The following is a 12,422-nucleotide window of genomic DNA, read 5'->3' on the forward strand; positions in this document are numbered from 1 at the left end:
CTGCTTCAGCCTCCCAAGTAGCTGGGATTACAGGCATGAGCCACCATGCCCGGCTAATTTTTGTATTTTTAGTAGAGATGGGGTTTCACTATGTTGGCCAGGCTGGTCTCGAACTATTGACCTCATGATCCGGCTGCCTCAGCCTCCCAAAGCGCTGGGATTACAGATGTGAGCCACTGCGCTTGGCCTCTCTCTCTCTCTTTTCTAAGACAGTCTCTTGCTCTATCACCCAGGGTGGAGTGCAGTGACACTATCACAGCTCACTGCAGTCCCTAACTCCTAAGCTTAAGCGATCCTCCCGTCCTCTCAGCCTCCCGTGTAGCTGGAAGGATGCAGCTAACTTTTTATTTGTACTTTTCTAGAAAAGTGGGTATCTCACTTTGTTGCCCAGGTTGGTAGTTAGATTCTCATGTCTGCTTCTGTATTCAATCTGTAGCAATATCACACGTCAATTTTCCAGAGGCTTCTAGAAAATTCCATGGACTCTCCTGACTCAGAGAATGAAAAAAGCAAAATCATCTTTATATTATTATAAAAATAGTATAATTATAAAAACAGGATTGACATTAAAGATTACCCCTAGATCCCTGGAGCATATTTGGGGAACTGGCTGGTTGGAGTATGTTATTCCATTGATGACCCAACCTAGATTGTCCGGACTTGCCTCATTTTTCTCCTAACTGGAAGTGACAAGGCAGGCAGCTCTAGCCTCATGACAAGCGTGGTGGCTCACGCCTGTAAGCCCAGCACTTTGGGAGGCCGAAGCAGGTGGATTACCTGAGGTCGGGAGTTCATGACCAGCCTGATCAACGTTGAGAAACCCCGTCTCTACTAAAAATAAAAAATAACTTAGCCAGGCACTGTGGCGCATGCCTATAATCCCAGCTACTTGTTGGGGGCTGAGGTAGGAGAAGCGCTTGAACCCGGGAGGCGGAGGTTGTGGTGAGCCGAGATTGCGCCATTGCACTCCAGCCTAGGCAACAATAGCAAAACTCTGTCAAATAAATAAATTAATTAATGAAAAAGAGGGCACTATGGATCTAATCCACTGTTGTATTTCCTGTATTTTCTACACAGTGGGCATTCAGTGACCACCTGTTGAGTGAGTCCATGGCATCCAAGTGCACAGCCACCTAAGGCATTGGGCCTCATGAAATCACAAGCAGCCAAGGCTGGCAGGTTCCTGGGACAATTTAGCAAACTCAAGGCTATGGTGCGGGTGGGTGCAGTGGCTCATGCCTGTAATCCCAACATATGGGAAGGCAGAGGTGGCGGATCACCTGAGGTCAGGAGTTCAAGACCAGCCTGGCCAACATAGTGAAACCCCATGTCTATTAAAAGTACAAAAATTAGCCAGGCATGGTGGTGCACACCTGTGGTCCCAGCTACTCGGGAGGCTAAGGCAGGAGAATCGCTTGAACCTGGGAGGTGGGAAATGGGGGTTACAGTGAGCTGAGATCACGCCACTGAACTCCAGCCTGGGCTACAAGAGCGAAACTCCGTCTCAAAAAAAAAAAAAAAAAAAAAGACTACGGTGCTAGGACCAATCTCCTGAGTCACAAAATTTAAGGAGTCGTCCAAAAAAGTAAATAAGATAAATATTTTCAAACAATACTAGAAAATTCAAATCGGAAACTACCGATCGGGTGAGGAGTTGTTTTTGTAAATAAGGTCTTATTCCTAATAAGTTTCGAAAGTCTAAATCTTCACACGAGTCACTTAAAAGAAAGGCCCAGCTCAGGAACCTGTATCTGCGCTATGGCGGGTAAGCCCCGGTGGCTGACCGGAAGAAGCGCCCACGGAGGGGAACCCCAGGCGCCCCTCAGCCTACTTCCATTTCCCCTCGCGACCCTTCGCCCCGCCCACTCTAGCTGGCTGTGACTGACTGGCTGGGCTGCCACATATTCGCGCTGCCATTGGTCCATAATCAGCTGGGGGTGGGCGTAGGGAGACCTACTTCAGCAGGTCCTGGCCGGACCACCATTGTTAACGGCTGCGGTTCCAAGTGGCTGTGGGTATTGCTGCGGCTGGCGCGGCGTCGCTCTAGGTACGTTGGGGCCGGGCGAGTGTCCTGCGAGAGCGGCGATTGGCGGGGTGGCGGCTCTAGGAGCGTCGGTCGCCTCTCTGAGGGCCGGCCCCGGAGGCCTCGGAGCGCGGGGCCGACCGGACGTTTGTGGCGATGCTGCCCTGACTGAAAAGCGCCCGCGGGGCCGTCTGACAGGGCCGGGAAGAGGCCCCTGAGGGGCGGACGGGCGCGTCTGCACCGTTTTCGCAGAGGGATGCTGGTGAAGCGGGAGTGGTGTGCGGCCTCAGGTCCGGGCGGCACTGGGGTTAGGGACTGCGGAGGGAAGTGGTGCGTGTTTTTTGTCCGGAGGGGTAAGTAAAAGCTCGCTCTTGTCCGGAATGCTTTCAGAAATTAACGGATAAATCTCCACCTCCACCAACTTTAGTGTCCCATTGCCAAATTTTCTTGAGTTGTTTTAATCATCTAATGAAGTCAGGTGCCAGAAGGCAACTGGATCTCGCCAGGCGGCCTTGAAGTTTGTTAAAAAGTAGGGACCAGAGCATCAGGAAAAATACAAAATTCTGAGTAAAATGCTGAAATCCCGTACCTCTGAGCTTGCCGGTGTAAGGATGGTAGGATTTAAGGAAGACGATTTCCTTAAGGTAGAAGTTCGTTTTTATGAATATGTTTTTAAGAAAATTCCATCTTACCGCCCTTCTCTAACCAATTTTCTCCAAGTTTGGCAAGCAAGTTTGAGAAAGAGAGGACGCAGTAATTATTTTTGCCTTATTTTTGTTAAAACCTTACCGCACTTAAGGAAACGGACTTTCTACCTTTCCGTGTTTCTGTGTTGAAAATGAAGTTTCTAACCACGTGTTCCTTCCTTTACGACACAATGGCTTTTTCTGCTCTGAAGACTTGCATATGGTTAATATGTATGGAAGAAGAGGACAGTTGTACTGAATAGTCCACATTAGAAAAATTATGTCATATTCACTTAAATTGTTATTCTAGATCTAGCGACTTAATACTGTTTTTATTATGATTTTGTCATATTTATTGTAGCCAGTAAATGACCTGCGACATAACTATTTGCAAAACAAATGGGGAAGACCAAGATAAAGATAAGTTATATCACAGGAAAGCAATTGAAAATGCAAAAATGAAGCATCTGAATGAAGGACTAATAACACTGAATTCAGCTTTTGTGAAGTATGCCTTTCTTCTTAGCTCGTTTATTCTGCGATACGTTTGTAGAAGTGTTGACTCCGATCTTAATCAAATTTACTTCACTCTCAGTCTTATCTGCAGATATGTACAGACTACATCCTAAGATTGACTTCTGCCTCAACAGAAATACATGAGCCAGTGCCTTATTGGAAATGATTTGCGTGTTTTAAGAACTGGTGTATATAGGTACATCTTGAATGTTCTGCTTTCCTTGCCTTATGCCTGTACTTCACCTCAGCCTTCAATTCCATTGTGTTTCCTTGCTACTTGGTATCTTGAAATCTGGTACGAAACTATTGCATGATCCCTGCACCTTTGCTTCTGCATATATCATAGCTCTCTTATAGTGAGTGTGCACAATCTATTTCATTTGATGTAATCAAAGTTTAATATATTGGATAGTTAAAAATAAAATACAACTTTAAATGCGCAAGAGTATTCTCATTGTTGAGCGAGATGATACAAAATACCAAAAAATCGTATTCTCTCATTCTATGTCAGTCTATTTTACTTCCCCCCGCCTCCCCCCGCCACCCACACACACACACACTGCGGTGACTTATCTATCTCATTTATTTTATTTTATTTTACTTATTTATTTTTTTTTTTTTTTTTGAGGCAGAGATTCGCTCTTTGGCTCAGGCTGGAGTGAAGTGGCGCGATCTCGGCTCACTGCAACCTCCTCCCTCCGGGTTCAAGTGATTCTCCTGCTTCAGCCTTGTAAGTAGCTGGGATTATAGGCGCCCGACTAGTTTTTGTATTTTTAGTAGAGATGGGGTTTCACCGTCTCTACTAAAATACATATGTGAGCTAAATCTTCATCTGCAATTACAGGAAATTGACATGGCTAAAATTTGGCCAGGCTGGTCTCGAATTCCTGACCTCAGGTGATCCGCCCGCCTCTGCCTCCCAAAGTGCTAGGATGACAGGCGCTAGTCTTAGCGCCCGGCCTATCTCATATTTTTATATCATTTAGATAATTATTCTGCTTTACAGTAGACTAGGATAGTTTTTCATCTTCATTTTTACCAACGATGGGACAGATTGGAGTCAGCCAGTGTCTAGAGAGAAATAACCATGACTTTTTGGAGGAAAGGGAGATAATATATTGGATTTTTTTGAACTTCTGATTAAGCCATGAAATGTTTAGAGAGGTGTTACTGAAGTTAGCCATGAATTATTTAGAGGCATTATATGTGTCTACTAAATGTGGTCGTAAGTTTCATTAGTATACCTCTGAGGCTCTAGTGTGTACAGTATGCTGATGTGAAATAGCTTATCAGATAGCCATGGCAAAAGTTGCCAAGGCCTTTTTAGTACTCTTTACTAAGGAGACAGTGACTTTGGGAGGCTTTTCAGTACGTGTTATTAAGGAGAGAATAACTCTGGGTGGCTTTCCAGAGGTTTGTTTTTTAAGTGAATATTCATTAAACAGCATTAAAACTACTGTAAGAAAGGCATGTCACTGAAGATATAAAAAATATTTGTAGGCCGGGCGCGGTGGCTCACACCTGTAATCCCAGCACTTTGGGAGGCTGAGGCAGGTGGATCACGAGGTCAGGAGATTGAGACCATCTTGGCTAACATGGTGAAACCCCGTCTCCACTAAAAAATACAAAAAAATTAGCCGGGCGTGGTGGCGGGCACCTGTAGTCCCAGCTTCTCGGGAAGCTGAGGCAGGAGAATGGTGTGAAGCCGGGAGGCGGAGCTTGCAGTGAGCCGAGATCGCACCACTGCATTCCAGCCTGGGCGACAGAGCAAGACTGTCTCAAAAAAAAAAAAAAAAAAAAAAAAAATTATAGTGGGAAATTTAGATAAAGAAGTAGTAGTTCTCTCGGGGCTGTTTTTTTGAGGAGGTGATCTTTAAGCTTGATCTTGAAAGAGCATGGACTAGGAGGGAAGGTTGATAATATGACAGTTCTGGTCAATTTGGAAAGTGAAGGTTAGGTTTATAAGAAGGTTCAGTTGATATCTCCAGGAAAAGACAAACTACTGTGAAAGAAAGATAGTGTAGTCATGGTAGTCTATCTGGCTATATAGAGAATATTTATAACAACTTAAATATTGATTTAACTGAAAATACGATGAGCTGTAAGAGACGTGTGAACTACAGAACTGGATCTGTGAATGACAGGAGGGCAGACCACAGTGCTTTTCACATCCTCCCCTCCTTCCCTTGGGCATAAGACCTGGCTATAGGAAATCTAGGTAATTACAAGAACGTCTTTATAATTTGGAGGGAAACTCTTGGAACTGTGAGTGCTCCCCGTCCAGTGTTACCATCCCCTACCATCCAATTAAAATGTTTCCAACCCACCTCCAAAAAAAATACATATGTGAGCTAAATCTTTATCTGCAATTACAGGAAATTGACATGGCTAAAATTTGTAACTCAAGAAACAGTATGAAAATATTTTAAAATACTGAGATTTTAAAAACAAGTTGTTAAAATTAAAGTGATTGCCATTAGATATTCGGGAGTGCTGGCAAACAACTGCTTTATTTCATAATGAGCATTTTATACTATTACATTGATAAAACTTGAAAAAAGTAATGTCAGAATTCTATTAGCATTCAGGTGATGCGGATGCTGCTGGTCTATGAACCACACTTGGCATTACTTCATGCTCATTATGAGATTAACTGCCACCTGGCCTGAGTTTTGTTATTTTGTTAACCACTATATAACTCTTAAAGGGCCCTGTCGCTTCATAATAACTGTTTTGTGTTTGTGATAGACTTCTTCGAGTCTTAAGACCCCCCGTTCAAACATTGGCTGAAGTATCTGACTTTGAACAAGATTAGTTAAATGGGTTTTTTCTAAATTTTTACTTTTTAAAAAGAGTAACAGTAAAAATTCAGTTCAGTAGTTTTTTTTAATTTAATGAGAATTGTTCTTATTAAAGTGTTTATTATGTATTAAGATACTACCTTGGAGAACATCACTGGAGAACAGAGATGTTTTATAATGGAGAAACCCAATGAAGCAGGAAAAAACCAAACTAAATCAGCATGCACCCATAACTTCGAACTGTAACAGGAAAAAAGATTAAGCTAACTTTTAACCACAAAGATACAGGAAATATGCTATTGCTTGGAAAGTAACATGCTTGTGAATAATCTGCAGGTTAAAAAATTACAATGCATCTTAGAGAATATTGGATAAATATCAAATTATAAGGTAGAGTTTTTCAAAACTTGTGGGCTCAACTAAAGTAGGGCTTAGAGGAAAATTTACAGCTTTAAGTGAGAAATTAGAAAAAAAGGTAATAGGCTGGGCGTGCTGACTCATGCCTGTAATCCCACCACTTTGTGAGGCCAAGGTAGAGGATAACTTGAGGTCAGGAGTTTGAGACCCACCTGGGTAACATTACACAGGACCCTGTCTCTACAAAACAATGTTTTGTAAAATTAGCCAGCCATGGAGGGACACACTTGTAGTCCTAGCTCCTTGGGAGGCTGAGGCAGTAGGATTACTTGAGCCTAGGATTTTGAGGTTGCAGTGAGCTGTGTTCATGCCACTGCACTCCAGCTGGGTGACAAAGTGAGACTCTAAAAATAGAAAAGGAAAAAGAGAGACTGAAAAAATATCTGAGTTTTTACCTGAAGCTGGAACAAGAACAGCAAAGCAAACGCAAAGAAAGCGGAAGGAGGGTAGGGCATTGTAGCTCACATTTGTAATCCCAATGGTTTGGGAGGCCAAGACTGGAGGATTAGTTAAGCCTAGGAATTTGAAGCCAGCCTGGGCAGCATAATGAGACCCCATCGCTATGAAAAACAATTAGCTGGGTGCAGTAGCATGCACCAGTAGTCCTAGCTACTCTGGAGAATGAGATGGGAGAATTGCTGAGCCCAAGAGTTCAAGGTTACAGTGAGCTATGATCGCGCCATTGTATTCCAGCCTGGGCCACAGAGAGAGACCCTGTCTCAAAAAAAAAAATGTGCTGGGCGTGGGGGCTCACACCTGTAATCCCAGTACTTTGGGAGGCTGAGGTGGGTGGATTGCTGGAGCCCAGAAGTTCAAGACCAGCCTGGGCAATAAAAATTTTAAAAAGACCAGGCGCTGTGGCTCCCAGCTACTCAGGAGGCTGAGATGGGAGAATCACTTGAACCCAGGAGGCAGAGGTTGCGGTGAGCGGAGATCTTGCATTGCACTCCAGCCTGGGCAACAGGAGTGAAACTCTGTGTCAAATAAAAAAAGAAAAGGAATATGGCAGGAAATTATGAAATGGAACACTGTACAATAGGAAGCTAGCAAACTTAAAGTACTTTGACAGCCTCTTTTTGTCTTTTTTGTATTTTTGTTGACTTTGACAATCTTGGTACATGTTTAATAAAAATGATCAAGAAAAAGAGAAAAGCACATCACTAATATCAAGAATGAGGCCGGGTGCAGTGGCTCATGCCTGTAATCCCAGCACTTTAGGAGGCCAGGGCAGGTGGATCACCTGAGGTCAGGAGTTCAAGTCCAGCCTAGCCAACATGGTGAAACACTATCTCTACTAAAATACAAAAATTAGCTGGGCATGGTGGTGCACGCCTGTAGTCCCAGCTGCTGGAGGGCTGAAGCAGGAGAATTGCTTAAACCCGGGAGGTGGAGGTTGCAGTGAGCTGAGATCGTGCCACTGCCTTTCAGCCTGGGTGACAGAGTGAGATTCTGTTTAAAAAAAAAAAAAAAGAAAAGAAAAGAGGGACAGCACTACAGGTATTACACATACAATTAGAGAATACTATAAGAACTTTGTGTTGACAAATTTTAAATTGTGTTGAAATGGAAAAATAGGTAAAATTGACACCAAAAGATATAAAAAGTATGAATGGTTGTATTATCTTTTTTTTTTTTTTTTTTTTTTTTGACGGATTTTCACTCTTTTCCCCAGGCTGGAGTGAAGGGGCAAGATCTCAGCTCACTGCAACCCCCACCCCCCAGGTTCAAGTGATTCTCTTGCCTCAGCCTCCCAAGTAGCACCCGCCACCATGCCCAGCTAATTTTTGTACTTAGTAGAGACGGGGTTTCGCCATGTTGGTCAGGCTGGTCTTGAACTACTGACCTCAGGTGATCCACATGCCTTGGCCTCCTAAAGTGCCGGGATTATAGTCATGAGCCACTGTGCCTGGCCTTTTTTTTTTTTTTTTTAAACTGGAGATGACATCTCCAAGATGGTTTTGAACTCCTGGGCTGTTTGAGCCTTGGCGTCCCAGAGTGCTAGGATTACAGGTGTGAGCCACTGCTCCCAGCTGGTTCTACCTCAATTTTAATGGAAAACCTTTACCACTAAGTTAACCCCAGGCCCAGATGGCATTAGTGGTTAATTATTCTAATATTTAAGGAAAAATAACACCATTCACACAGAAATTGTTCAGAGACTAGAAAGACTTTGTAGTTTGTATGAGGTCAGCAAACCTTTGATATCAACACCCAATAAAATAGACCCATCTCTCATTAACATTGATATAAAAATTATAAACATAATGTTAGCCATTTATAGGCCAGGCACAGGCCCATAAATTGTCTAATGTCAGCACTTTGGGAGGCCAATGCAGGAGGATTTCTTGAGCCCAAGAGTTGAAGACCAGCCTGGGCAACATAGTGAGACTCTGTCTTTAAAAAAAAAAAAATTAGCTGGGTGTGATGGGCGCCCCTGATGTCCCTGCTACTTGAAGGGTCAGGTTAGAGTCTTGTTTGAGTCCCGGAGGTTGAGGCTGCAGTAAGCTGTGTTCATGCCCACTGTACTTTAGCCTGAGCAACAACGTGAATCCATGTCTGCAAAAGAAAAGAAAAATGAAGTTTTTAAAATGAAACCATTAGGCCAGGTGCGATGGCTCACACCTGTAATTCCAGCACTTTGGGAGGCTAAGGTGGACGGATCACTTGAGGTCAGAAGTTTGAGACCAGCCTGGCCAACATGGTGAAACCCCCTCTCTACTAAAAATACAAGCATTAGCTGGGCATGGTGGTGGGCACCTGTAATCCCAGCTACTTGGGAGGCTGAGGCAGGAGAATTGCTTGAACCTGGGAGGCGGAGGTTGCAGTGAGCCGAGATTGCCTCAATGCCAGTGCACTCCAGGCTGGGTGACAGAGTGAGACTCTGTCTCAAAAAAAAAAAAAAAAAAAAGACACCATTGGAAAAATCCTATGGCAGTAAAGGAATAGAACAAAAGGCATGAGACATAAGCCAAAAAGTGAAAGGCAGACAAATCAAGCTACAGGTGGACCCTGAATTGTGATTTGACATGATTTTTAGTTTATGATGCTACAGAAAGTGATAGGCATTCGGTAGAATATAAAGCCATGAGAAATTCAAGACTTCAGTATAAAATCAACTTTGGGTTAAATTATTTTGCTCAATTGTAGGCTAATATGAGTGTTCTGAACATGTTTAAGGTAGGCTTAGGTTTTGCTATGATGCTCGGTAGGTTAGTTGTACCTGTATTAACTGCATCTTTGACCTAGGATATTTTCAATTTCTGATAGGTTTTTTGGGATGTAATACTACTGCAAGTCACACAGCATCTGTATGTCAATAGTAATATGAAGGCCAGGTACAGTGGCTCATGTCTGGAATCCTAGCACCTTGGTAGGCCGAGGATCATTTGAGGCCAGGAGTTTGAGATGAGCTTGGGCACCATAGTAAGACCTCGTCTCTACAAAAAAATTTTAAAATTAGCTGAGTGTGATGGCACATACCTGTAGTCCCAGCTGCTTGGTAGGCTGATGTGGGAAGATCACCTGAGCCCAGGAGTTCAAGGCTGCAGTGAGCTCTGATCTCAGCACTGTGCATGATAGAGAGACCTATCTCTAAACAAACAAAAACAACCAAGTAATGTCAGGTGTGAAAGGATTAAACAATCCCATGAAATGGCAGCGATTTTCATACTGAAGGGAAAAACAGCCTTGGCCTATAGGCTGTTTACAGGAGACAGACTTTGGATTCAAAGATGCAAATAGGCTGAAAGTAAAAGGATAGATGAAGATACAACATGCAAATAGCAACCATAGTAAAACTATCGTACCTATACTGATTTCAGACAAAATATACTGAAACAGTATTGCTGGAGATACATAGGGACATTCTATAATGACAGAAGAGTTGGTGCCTCAGGCATACAAATCATAAACATATGTGCATCTACTAAGAGAGCAGCAAAATGTATGAAGCAACTATTGACAGAATTGAAGGAAGAAATGCACAGTTCACTAATAATTGGAGAATTCAATACAACACTGTCATAATGGATGGAAAACTGAGGAAATCAGTGAGACAAGAGACGACTTGAGCAACACTAAACCAACTAGACTTAAGAGATATCTTTGAACAGTCCACCCAACAACAGCAGAATAGACTTTTGGAGTGTATGTAGAACATCCATCAATATAGTCACACTAGGCCATGAAGCAGACCAACACACTTAAAAGGACTGAAATTATGAGAAAGAACATTATCTGACCAGTGAATAAAATCAGAAATCAGTACTAAAAAGAAACTTGAGAAATTTACAAATATGTTGAAATTAACACTCCTAAATAATGGGTCAAAGAAATCATGAGGTTAATTAGAAAATACTTTGAGGTGAATGAAAATGAAGACAAACATATCAAAGGTTTTGGAGGGTACAATTACAGCAATTCTTAGAAAATTTATAGTGATAAATGCTATATTAAAAAAGACCTCAAATCAATAACCTAGACCTTTTAAGAAAAACGAACTAGAAGAACAAACTGAGCCTGAAGTCAGCAGAATGTAGGAAAAAATTAGTGTGGAAATTAATAGAATAGACAAAAATAGAAAAGGAAACCATAAATCATTTTCTTAAACGATCAAGAAAATTAAACATTCAGCTAAACTGAGCACAAAAAAGGGAGAGAAGACTCAAATTACTAAAATCAGGAATGAATGAGGGGACATTACTTCTGACCTTCCAGTAGTTAAAAAAAAAAATTATAAGGGAATACTATAGAATAATTCCAATTGTATGGTATTCCATTTAATAGATGAAACAGACAAATTCCTAAAAAGACACAAAACTGCCAGAACTGACTGAAGAAGAGGAAAATCTGAACAAACATAAACAAAGCAGTGGAACTAGGACAAAATGAAAAGCCCCAAATCAGATGGTTTTATTAGTAAATTCTACCAAACATTTAAAGGTACAGTTCTTCAATTCTTTCAAGAAATAGAAGAGGACAGAACATTTCTGAAATAATTCTGTAAGGCTAGTATTATTTGGATACCAAAAGCAGACCCCAATACTATAGGAAAAGAAAACTGCAGAACGATGTTTTTTTAATGTATAGAGATGTGAAAATCCTCAACCAAATACTAGTAATTTGAAATTAACATAAAAGGATTATACACCATGACCAAGTGAGATTTATCTCAGGAATGCAAAATAAATTTCTCATGCAAGAATCTTTAATGTTAAGTGCCGTATCAAAGAGAACAAAGCTACATGATCTTTTTAAGAGATAGTGAAAAGCATTGATAAGATCCAGTGTCCCTTCATGATAAAAACATTAAACAATAGGGAAAGTTTGGAACTTCCTTAACTTGTTAAAAAGCATCTGTAAAAAAACCCACGGTTAACATCATAGTGGAGGATTGGAGGTTTTCCTGCTAATTCAGGAACAAGGTGACCCCTCCTGGCATTTCTATTCAACATTGTACTGGAGGATCTAGTCAGGAAAATGAAGCCCATTTTTTTTTTTCAAATAATAAAAGCATCGAAATTGGAAAGGGAGAAGTAAAACATACACGGATAACATGATTTAATATGTAGAAAATTCTAAGAGATTCACAAACCATTAAAGATAAAAGCCAGTTCAACAAAGTTGAAGGATGGAAGATCAGTGTACATAAATCTGTTTTATTTCCATATACTTGCAAAGAGGAATCCAAAACTGAGATTGAGGAAAGCATATATAATAGCATCAAAAAGTAGTACAAAACATATACTCTGAAAACTGCAAAATGTTGAGAGAAATTAAATAAGTAAATAGATAATCCCATGTTCATCTAGCCAGAGGACTCATATATTTTGGATATTAACCCCTGATCAGATGTATGGTTTGCAAATATTTTCTCCCATTTCATACATTGGCTCTTCATTCTGTTGATTGTTCTCTTCCTGTACAGAAGTTTTTAAGTTTCATATATAATTTTAGTGGTCTGTTTTTGCCTTTGTTCCC

The 12,422-nt window shown here is 41.4% G+C and overlaps 1 protein-coding gene across 39 annotated transcripts in view; it reads left to right on the top strand.

The window, feature by feature from the left end:
* Positions 1-1,860: 1,860 nt before the first annotated feature.
* ATF7IP2 (activating transcription factor 7 interacting protein 2) overlaps positions 1,861-12,422 on the top strand; it is a 97,632-nt gene continuing 87,070 nt past the window's right edge. For 5 of the 39 annotated variants that reach the window (XM_054668171.2, XM_063796618.1, XM_054668182.2 and 2 more), the window contains exons 1-3: positions 1,963-2,047; positions 3,305-3,421; positions 3,858-3,955. The gene's annotated coding sequence lies outside the window, so the exon portion shown is untranslated. The other 34 variants (XM_054668179.2, XM_054668175.2, XM_063796615.1 and 31 more) reach the window with 17 other exon arrangements.

The sequence above is a fragment of the Pan troglodytes genome, chromosome 18, assembly GCF_028858775.2.
Source record: "Pan troglodytes isolate AG18354 chromosome 18, NHGRI_mPanTro3-v2.0_pri, whole genome shotgun sequence".
NCBI classification, from domain to species: domain Eukaryota; kingdom Metazoa; phylum Chordata; class Mammalia; order Primates; family Hominidae; genus Pan; species Pan troglodytes.